This window comes from Dasypus novemcinctus, chromosome 3 (genome assembly GCF_030445035.2).
Source record: "Dasypus novemcinctus isolate mDasNov1 chromosome 3, mDasNov1.1.hap2, whole genome shotgun sequence".
In the NCBI taxonomy this organism is placed as follows: Eukaryota; Metazoa; Chordata; class Mammalia; order Cingulata; family Dasypodidae; genus Dasypus; species Dasypus novemcinctus.
The window spans coordinates 62,731,500-62,742,271 of NC_080675.1; positions in this window are offsets into that span (position 1 = coordinate 62,731,500).

Sequence of the window (10,772 nt, forward strand, 5' to 3'; positions counted from 1 at the left end):
AGGTCTGAGCAGATTTTACTTCAAATCCACTTCAGAGCCAGGTGCCATCTCTGCAAATCTGACTCCAAGGTTAACTGCAGTGTTCAGGGCATGCTGACTGCTCAGTGAAGATGCTGCCTTACTGACTAAGTGGTATTTGTCTCTACGGGCCCCACATCTCTATGGTCTCTGGGGTCCCAGTTACCTACTACCCTGTGGATGGCCCTGATGTGAAGTATTGGAAAGCCAGAGACAGAGTAGAGAGGGATCAGAGAAAAGCAACAAAAATGATTCAGGAAAGAAAGGGATTGACATCTGGGGAAAGATAAAAAGAGATATATTTATCTGACTGGGCTGGGTGATAGCTGAGGAAGGATGCAAACACCCAAAAGGGCAAAGAATGGGCTGGAGCTGTCTTTTCTTAGGTACTTTACAGCTCCAGCATCAATACTTCTTTCTCTGTGGTCTCTTGCTGAAATTCAACAAGGATTTATAGAGCGTAGAAAACTTTGCTTTTAGATTCAATGTGTTTCCCGAGGCTACGTCTTAAGCGGATCAGTTGCAAGATAAAAACCTGAGGGCACTTGTGCTAGTGTCTTTGTCTGAGCGGGTATATTTTAGCATCCTTGTTGCAAGTTATCAGATGAGTGGGATAAGATAGCAAAGACGATTTTTACACCAGAAAGAGACCTTAGAGATAATCTAATCTTAAATTTATAGGTGTGGAAACTGAAGCTCCTAGCAGTTAAGTGACTCGCCCCTAGTCATAGAGTAAAGTTGGTGACAGGAGAGGCAGAGAGACACCCTGCTCAGAAAGAATATCTTGAGCCAAGGCAGTGAAAGAAGACTCAGGGTACAACCTCAATGTAGAGATATTAAGGGACTCCTTTTACCAGACCGATTTCTAATGTTGAGATCCAACCAAAAACCAGACAGGTCAGGTCCCCATCCTCATAGTACTTAAATCCTATTAGAGCTTATAGGGATGGACAAAATCCAGGTTAGGTCTAGCTATTTGTCCTCTTGGATCTGCACCTGCACAGCCAGAAGTCACTGGAGAAAACATATAACTGTGCCAACTGGCTGCTCTTAAATTCGTGACTATCCACCTCAAATGAGTACTCATCCCAGCCCTGCGATTTTATTATAACTCCTTAATATTTGTTTTTCCCACTTGTGATGGTTTAAAAATATCTCTACAAATTCTTTGACACTCTTCCCATTAAGAGATAAATTGATGTCCCTTGCCTGTGAATCTGGGAGGGATGTTGTGACTGCCTACATAACTAGAATTCAGCAGGAGGGACACAGTGAGACTTTTGAGGTTAGATTAGAAAAGGCTGTGAAAATTCTGCCGGTTTTTCTTGCGATAAGGAGAGCCTTCAGCTGCCATGTAAAAACCCAGTTATGCGGAGGCCACCATATGGAAAGACTCATTGACAGACTATATAAAAATACATATATATATGGAGAAAGACTATACACACACTGTATATATGTTGTGGAGAGGGAGAAGTCGAGTGTATGTGGTATGGAAGGCCAGGATGAGACAAGCTGAGAAGGAAGATTTGTTAGGACTGGCCTGACTTGGCAGACTTCTGTTCTAATAAAAACTGAGTCCCAAATAGGGATTTTTGGGTTCCTTTTACACAGAGGATGTAGGAGTGGGGAGTCAAACAGTGCTTGAATGGAAAAGGACTTTTTGTTAGTTTTTTAGAGTTTCAAGTGTTTTATCTGAGTATTAGATAGGTTTTGAATTAACACATACTCTCCAGGTAAGCTTGAATGAACACATATCCTCCACATTCCAGGTAAGCTTGAAATAACACTTTTAGCTTACACACACAGCCCAGGTTATTTATGAAGAAACACACAGCCCATATCATATGTATGTATTTTAAAACAATTTTATTGATACATATTAATAAAACATACAATTCATCCAAAGAGTACAATCAATGGTACTTGGTATAATCACATAGTTGTTCATTTATCACTTCTATCATTATTGGAGCATTTTCATTATTTCAATACTACTAATAATAAAACAAAAAACAGAGAAACAAGAAACTTCTTTACTCTCAATCTCTCTATGCTTCCCCTGCTGTAATAGCTGCTATTTCTGGCTATTCTTGCACAGTTATTTATTTATTTATTTATTAAGCAGTTTTATTGAGACATATTAACATACCATAGATCTATCCAAAGTGTATGATCAATGACTATTAGTATAATTGCAATGCTGTGCATTCATCACCACAAAAAATTTTAGAACAATTTCATTATTCCAAAATGAAAAACACCACCCACTTAGTAGTCTTCCCCCAGTCCTACATAACCGCTGATCTAATTTCATTTCTACAAATTGAGTTATATTTGTATATTATATAAATGGAATCATGCAATATGGAGTACTTTGTGTCTGGTTTCTTTCACTTAGCATAATGCATTTTTTTTTTTGTTAACATCTCGTAGTATTAACAAACATTTCTTTAGTTTCAAAGAAAGATGGTCTTACATATGCAATTTAACCCATATTCATATTTCACATGCAGTTTTACTGTGTTATAAAGTCCCATGCTGCATTTTTAGCTTTCCTTTCAGCCACTTTTGTACCGACATAATAGTACTGCTAGTTACTAACATTATGTTGGGCTTTCATCTTTTCTTTTCATTTCTGAAGATTAACATACATCCTTTACCAGTTCTGCACAAGTTTACCCTCAGTTTTCTATTCTCTAAACTTCTTCTATTTTCTCGTGACCCATATTCAGTTATTAATTCTAGGAGATTGCACAATATATTTGCTTCATAGTAGCACAGTCATACAATATTTGTCTTTTTGTGTCTGGCTTGCTACACTCAACATAATGTCCTCCAGATTCATCCATGTTGTTATACAGTTTACTTCTTCATTTCTTAAGCTGCATAATATTCCACTATGAATACACCATAGTTTGTTTATATATTCATCGATTGATGGACATCTGAGCTGTTTCCTACTTTTAGAAATGATGAATAACATTGTTGTGATGATCAGTTTGCAGAAGTCTGTTTGTGTCCCTGCTGTCAGTTCTTTTGGGTCCATACCCATAATGGTATTGCTGGGTGATGTGACAAATCTATATTCAACTATTTTAGGAAATACTAAACAGTTCTCCACAGTACCTATACCATTCTACTTTACGAATAACAGTGAATATCTTTCCACATCCTCTCCAACATTTGTAGTTCTCTGTCTTTTTAATAGTGCCATTCTAATAGGTGTGAGACATTATCTCATTGTAGCTTTGATTTGTATTTCTCTAATTGCTAGTCAAGTTGAACATTTTCCATGATTTTTTAAAAATTTGTATTTCTTCTTTGGACAAATGTCTATTCAAGTCTTTTACCCATTTTTGAATTGCATTGTTTGTCTTTTTACTGTTGAGTTGTAGTGTCTCTTTATATATCATGGATCTAAAACTCTTATTGGATATGTAATTTCCAAATATTTTCTCCCATTGAGTTGGGTGCCTTTTCACCCTTTTAACAAAGTCCTGTGAGGTGCAAAAGTGTTTTATTTTGAGAAAGTCTCTGTAGCAGTTTGATATTATTGATGAATTCCAAAGAGAAATATTGGATTATGTTTGTAAACTGATCTTTTCCTCTGGGCATATTAGATTATATTGGATTCATAGGTTTACTTGAATAAGTAATTATGTAAACCTCTTGTGCCAGTAAAGCATTAAGTCCCCATTCTTTGGTGGGTGGGAATTCACAGATAAAAGGCATGACAAAGGACAGAGTTAAGGGTTTTTGATGGAGTTTTGATGTTGGAGTTTGATGCTGAAGCCTTAAGCTGGAGCCCTGGGAAGAGAGGAACCCTAAGCCTGGAAAGAAGCAAGCCCCAGGAAGAGAGGAACCCAGATAGCCTGAAACTTTGCAGACATTGGCAGCCATCTTTTTCCAACACATGAAAATAGATTTTGGTGAGGGAAGTAACTTATGCTTTATGGCCTGGTATCTGTAAGCTCCTACCCCAAATAAATATCCTTTATAAAACCCAACCAATTTCTGGTATTTCGTGTCAGCATCCCTTTGGCTGTCTAATACAGTCCTACTTATCTATTTTTTTGTTGTGTTGCATGGAAACCACCACTTATCACAAGGACTTTAATATGTTTCCTTACATTTTCTTCTAGTAGCCTTGTGGTCCTGTCTTTTATAATTAGGCCTTTGCTCCATTTCAGGTTGATTTTTGGATAGGGAGTGAGATAGGGATCCTATTTCATTCTTTTGGTTATTGATATCCAGTTCTCCCAACACCATTTGTTGAGGAGAATGTTTTATCCCATCAGCATGAATATGGTAGGTTGACAGAAACCAGTTGGCTGTAGAGGTGAGGGTTTATTTCTGGACTCTCAATTCTATTTCACTGATCAATGTGACTTGTTTTTTATGCCAATACTATGCTGTTTTGAACACTGTAGCTTTGTAATATGTATCAAGGTCAGGCATTGAAATGCCTCTCATAACACTCTTCTTTTTTAGAATGCTTTTGGCTATTAAAGTGCACTTGCCCTTCCAAAGGAATTTGGTAATTGCCTTTTCTATTTCTGTAAAGCAGGCTGATGGAATTTGATTGGTATTGCATTGAATCTATAATTCAGTGTGGGTAGGATTGACATCTTCCCGATATTTAGTCTTCCAGTCCATGCACATGGAATGTCTTTTCATTTGTTAAGGTCTTCACTGATTTCTTTCAGCATTGTTTTGTAGTTTGCTGCATATAGGTCCTATATTTCTTTAATTAAATTGATTCCTAGGTATCTGAATCTTTTTGTCACTATTATAAATGGAAATTCAAAGTGTCTATATTGGTGGGGGAGGATGCCAGCAGTTGCAGCTATTTTTTTTTTTTAGATATTTATTTTATTTATTTCTCTCTCTTTCCCCCCATTGTCTGCTCTCTGTGTCCATTCACTGTGTGTTCTGTGTCTGCTTGTATTCCTGTCATGCAGCACTGGGAAACTGTGTCACTTTTTTTGTTGTTGTTGCATCATCTTGCTGCGTTAGCTCCCCCTGTGTGGCGGTGCCACTCCTGGGCGGGCTGCACTTTTTTTGTGCAGGGCGCCTCTCCTTGCAAGGTGCACTCCTTGCGCATGGGACACCCCTACGTGGGGGACACCCCTGCATGGCATGACACTCCTTGCGCATGGCAGCACTGTGCATGGGCCAGCTCACCACACAGGTCAGGAGGCCCTGGGTATCGAATGCTGGACCCTCCATGTGGTAAGTGGATGCTCTATCAATTGAGCCACAATCACTTCCTGGTTTGTATTTTTTAAGGAGGTACTGGGGATTGAGCCCAGGACCTTATACATGGGAAGTAGGCACTCTGTAGCTACACGGCTACACCCACTCCCCAGCTGTTTTTTTTTTTCTTCATTTTTAAAAAATTTACTGAAATATATCACTCATACATAAACACACATAAACAATAAATGTAAAATAGCTGTGAACTTACAAAATAAACATATACAACATCAAACAAATGTATATAATATCTCACCCTACTACCAATAACTTGCATTGTTTTTAAATCTTTTTAATGATTAAAGAGCATTGTCAAAATATTACTACTAAACAAAGTATTTTCCCCCACCAATCCAATTATTGTCTTTATATCATTTATATATGAACATATGTAAACAATTAAGTGTATAGTAAATGTTTTTTTTTTAAGATTTATTTATTTATTTCTCTCCCCTACCCCCCACACCAGTTGTCTGCTCTCTGTGTCTATTTGCTGCATGTTCTTCTTTGTCCACTTCTGTTGTTGTCAGCAGCACGGGAATCTGTGTTTCTTTTTGTTGCATCATCTTGCTGTGTCAGCTTTCTGTGTGTGCGGTGCCATTCCTGGGCAGGCTGAACTTTCTTTTGCGCTGGGCGGCTCTCCTTATGGGGCGCACTCCTTGTGCGTGGGGCTCCCCTACGCGGAGACACCCCTGCGTGGCAGGGCACTCGTTGTGCATATCAGCACTGTGCGTGGACCAGCTCCACACGGTTAAGGAGGCCCAGGGTTTGAACTGTGGACCTCCCATGTGGTAGATGGACGCCCTAACCACTGGGCCAAGTCTGCTTCCCTATAGTAAATGTTGTGAACTTACAAAGCATAACATCATACAGGGGTCCCATACATCAACCCTCCACCAACACCTTGCATTGTCATGAGACGTTTGTTACAATCTATGAGAGAACACTGTCAAAATCTTATTACTAATCATAGTTCTTTTCTTACATTTGGTGTGTTTTTCCCTCAACCCACCCCATTATTATTTTTTAAATATATTTTTTTATGACAGAAGTTGTAAACTTATAAAACAATCATGCACATGTGCAGAATTCCCAAACAACACCCCTCCATCAACACACCACAGTGTGATATGTCATTTTCTACAGATAGAATAATATCATCTGATTATTGCCCTGCCCGTAGTGTACATTTGGCTCACATTTTCCATAGTGCCTCAGCATCAACACAGTACATCTTTCACATAGATGCAAGAATATTATATTATTACTACTAACCACAGTCCACAGGTCACTCCAGCTGTGTTTTTCCCATGCTTCTCCACATTCCCAATACCCTGCAGTAGTGATGTACATTTGTTCTAGCTAACAAAGGACACTCTAGCATCTGTACCATCAACCACAATTCTTACCCACATCTTGGTTTACTGTGTTATCCAGTTCCTGAATTATTCTCAAGCATTCTGTCAATTGACATTTACATAACTAGACTACCATTTTCAGTCACTTCCCCATTTATAAAGTAGCTGTTACTCACTGTGTGTTAACATCCACCCTATACATTTCCACAATTTAATAGTAAAGCTAATTAAAACTACTGCATACATTAAACACCAGTAGTCCACTCAGTCCTCCTCTAATCTCTAAGAATCCACCACCTACCACCAGGTCTTGAAGATATTTTCCAATAATTTCCTCTGGAAGTTTTATGGTTCTTGCTTTTATTTTTAGTTTTCTGATCCATTTTGAGTTAGTTTTTGGATTAGGTATGAGATAGGGGTCCTCTTTCCCTCTTTCAACTACGGATGTCCAATTCTTTCAGCATCATTTGTTGAACGGATTGTTCTGCCTGAGCTGTGTGAGTTTGACAGGCTAGTCAAAAATCATTTGACTATACCTGTGAGGATCTGTTTCTGAACCATAAATTTGGCTCCATTGGTCTGTTGTGTCTGTCTTTATACCAGTACCATGTTGTTTTTACCAATATAGGTAGGTACTATGATTTAAAGTCTGGTGATGAGGGTTCACTTTTCCTTTTTATGATTTTTTTTGCTATTTAATGATCATGTTTTCAATTTTTTCTTTAATACCGGTGGAATTTTTATTGTGATTGCATTATATCTATGTATTGATTAGAGTAGAACTGACATCTTAATGATATTTAGTCTTCCAATCCATGAGCATGGAATGTTCTTCCAGTTATTTAGGGCTTTTTTGATTTGTTTTAACACTGAGGTGCAGTTTTCTGAATACAAGTGCTTTATATCATTTGTTAAGTTTACTCCTGACTATTTGAGTTTTATCTGTCATATTTTATTTTCACCACTCTTTTGACCTTTTTAGTTACTTTTATTGATATAATCTTCATTTCTAGACTCTCTTCCAGGCCTCTTTCTCCTGTCTTTTCTTTTCAAGCTCTAGTACACCCTTTAGTATTTCCTGAAAATCTGATCTCTTGCTTAGAAATTCTCTCATTTTCTGTTTATCTGTGAATATTCTAATTTTGCCCTCATTTTTGAAAGACAGTCTTGCTGGATATAAGATTCTTGGCTGGAACTTTTCCTCTTGTAGTATCTTAAATATATCAGCCCACTGTCTTCTTGCCTCCACGGTTTCTGGTGAGAAATCAGCACTTAATCTTATTGGGTATCCCTTATTTATTATGAATTGCTTTTCTCTTGCTGTTCTCAGAATTCTTTGTCTTTGGCCTTTGACATTCTGATGAGTATGTGTCTCAGAGTTGGTCTATATGGACTTTTTTGATGGGAGTATGTTGTGCTTCTTGGACAGGTATATCTATGTCCTTCAATAGGGTTGGGAAATTTTCTACCATTATTTCTTTAAATATTCCTTCTGCCACTTTTCCCTTCTCTTCTCCTTCTGGGACACCCATGACTCATATGTTTGTATGCCTTTTGCTGTCATTTAGTTCCCTGAGACCTTGTTCAATTTTTTCCATTCTTTTCTTCATCTGTTCTTTTGTATGTTTGCTTTCAGAGGCCTTTCCTTCAAGCTCACCAATCCTTTTTTCTGCCTCGTCAAACTGCTATTATATTATTCCAGTGTATTTTAAATTTCATTTATTGTGCCTTTCATTTCCATAAGATCTTCTATTTTTCTATGTATGCTTTCAAATCTTCTTTGTGCTCATCCAATGTCTTCTTAATATTATTAATCTCTTTAGCCATCTCATTGAATTTATTAAGGAGATTTACTTGAACATCTATGATTAGTTGTCTCAACTCCCTTGTCTCTGGAGGCTTATCTTGTTCCTTTAACTGGGACATATCTTCCTGTTTCTTGGTGTGGATTGTAATTTTTTGTTCGTGTCTTAGCATCTGGTTTACTATTGATAGATATATTTATTCTGGGTGCAGTTTCTCTCTTTAGTTTAGGGCTTCTTGCCCTTTCTCCCTTACTGGTTGTGTAGTAGGAGCCGAGGATGTAGATGGTGGTATAAGTTGTGGAGGCTCGAGCTGCCCTCATTGCCCCAGGGACTGATGAAGCTTCTCCCAACTTTCTTCTTTGTCAGGGGTAGGGACAGAGCCATAGCCCTGTGTAATAATCCAAGTCATGTAGGTCTAGACTGCAGTTGCCCAGGAAGACTGATGAAGCTTCAAGCCCCTTTTTGCCCTGCCCTGGGCAGGATGGAGCTGCAGGTGTGGGGACTAAATGACTGCAGTTGCCCCAGTAGACTTCCAACTATTCAGTCTGGGCCAGCCAAATGTACCTGTAGTTATCTGGAGAGGCTGGTGTAGGGCCTGCCAGCTTTCTCTCTGGTAGAGGTGGGGCTGAAGCCTAGGCTAGGGCTGCAGGCTGATCTCTGTGAAAGATGCCAGTCTGTACTTTACTGTGATTTTCAATCATCTGGGCTTCCCCTCGTGCAGGGGCTGAAGTCAAAATGGCAGCTACCAGCCTCTTTCTGACTTGGACAAGTTCAAACTTTAGCTATTCTTAGTGTTTTACTTTAGCCAGCCAAATTTACTAATCAGTAGCTGAAATTGGTGGCCAACTCTCTCTCCCTCCCCTGCTTTTGGGAAATGGAGCTTCCAATTTCAGCCACAGAATAGCTCCTGAGGTGGCTTGTGCTGCCAGAGTAGGATGGCCACTGGCCTCTGTGGCATAGCTTGTGTTTTCCTGCAGGGGTGGCACGGGTCCCCCCAGCTCCCCCTGCTGGAGGTGGGGCTGGGGCTTATGCTAGAGCTGCAATCTGATCTAGATGGAAAGAAGCTGCTTCCTACCAGCACTGGGATTTTCAGTCCTCTGCACTTCCCCTCCTGCCAGGGGTGGAGTTAAAATGGCAGCTTCTGGCCTCTTTCTGACTTGAACAGTTTCAAACTTTAACTGTCCCTAGGATTATGCTTTAGCCAGCTGAATTTACTAATCAGTAGCTGAAGTTGGTGCCCAATTGTCTCTTCCTTCCCCATTTTTGGGTAGTGGTGCTTCCAATTCCAGCTGTGGAATAGCTCCTGGGTGACTTGTGCTGCCAGTGGAGGATGGGCACCAGCCTCCATGGCATGGAGTGCTCTACTTAAGAATATACTGCAGATGGGCAGTCTTCTCCTTCCATTTTATCAAGGATGTTGCAAGATGCTCTTCTGGTCTCCTGGAGCCCCCAAACAGATGCTTTAGATAGCTCTGGATGATTACTAACTGCCTTGTAGCATGAGCTGACACTACGAGCTCCTTACTCTGTTGCCATCTTGCTGGTTGTCCCACACTACTTTTTTTTTTTTTTTTTAATTTCTTTCCCCTTCCCCTCTTCCCACCGCAGTTGTCTGCTTTCTGTATCCATTCACTGTGTATTGTTCTGGGACCACTTCTATCCTTATCAGCGGCACCGGGAATCTGTGTTTCTTTATGTTGCGTCATCTTGCTCTGTTAGCTCTCCGTGTGTGCAGTGCCATTCTTGGGCAGGTTGCACTTTCTTTCACACTGGGTGACTCTCCTTACCGGGTGCACTCCTTGCACATGGGGCTCCCCTACGTGGGGGGCACCCCAGTGTGGCACGGTACTCCTTGCGCGTGGGCCAGTTCCACACGGGTCAAGGAGGCCCCGGGGTTTGAATTGCGGACCTCCCATGTGGTAGGTGGACTCCCTATCCATTGGGCCAAGTCTGCTTCCCCCACACTACTTTTTTTTGCAGTTCCAGGACCAGAGAGTGAACCCGGTATCTTGTATGTGGGACGCTGGCTCAACCACTGAGACACATCAGCTCTCTTGAGTTGGTTTTTTCATTTATTTGCTGATTGTGTGTGTGTGTTTTTTTTAATTTTTTTATTTTTTTTTAGGAGGCACCAGGAACCAAATCCTGGAACTCCCATGTGGGAAGCAGGAGCTCAACTGCTTGAGCCACATCCCCTCCCCAACACACTACTTTTTAATATAAAAATATACATGCTCATTTTAAAAAGCATTAAAATATAAAAATATACAAAGTAAAGAAATAATTAGTTTTCCTCTTCAAAGGGAGGTGCAAACATCCACCTAGAGTAAGA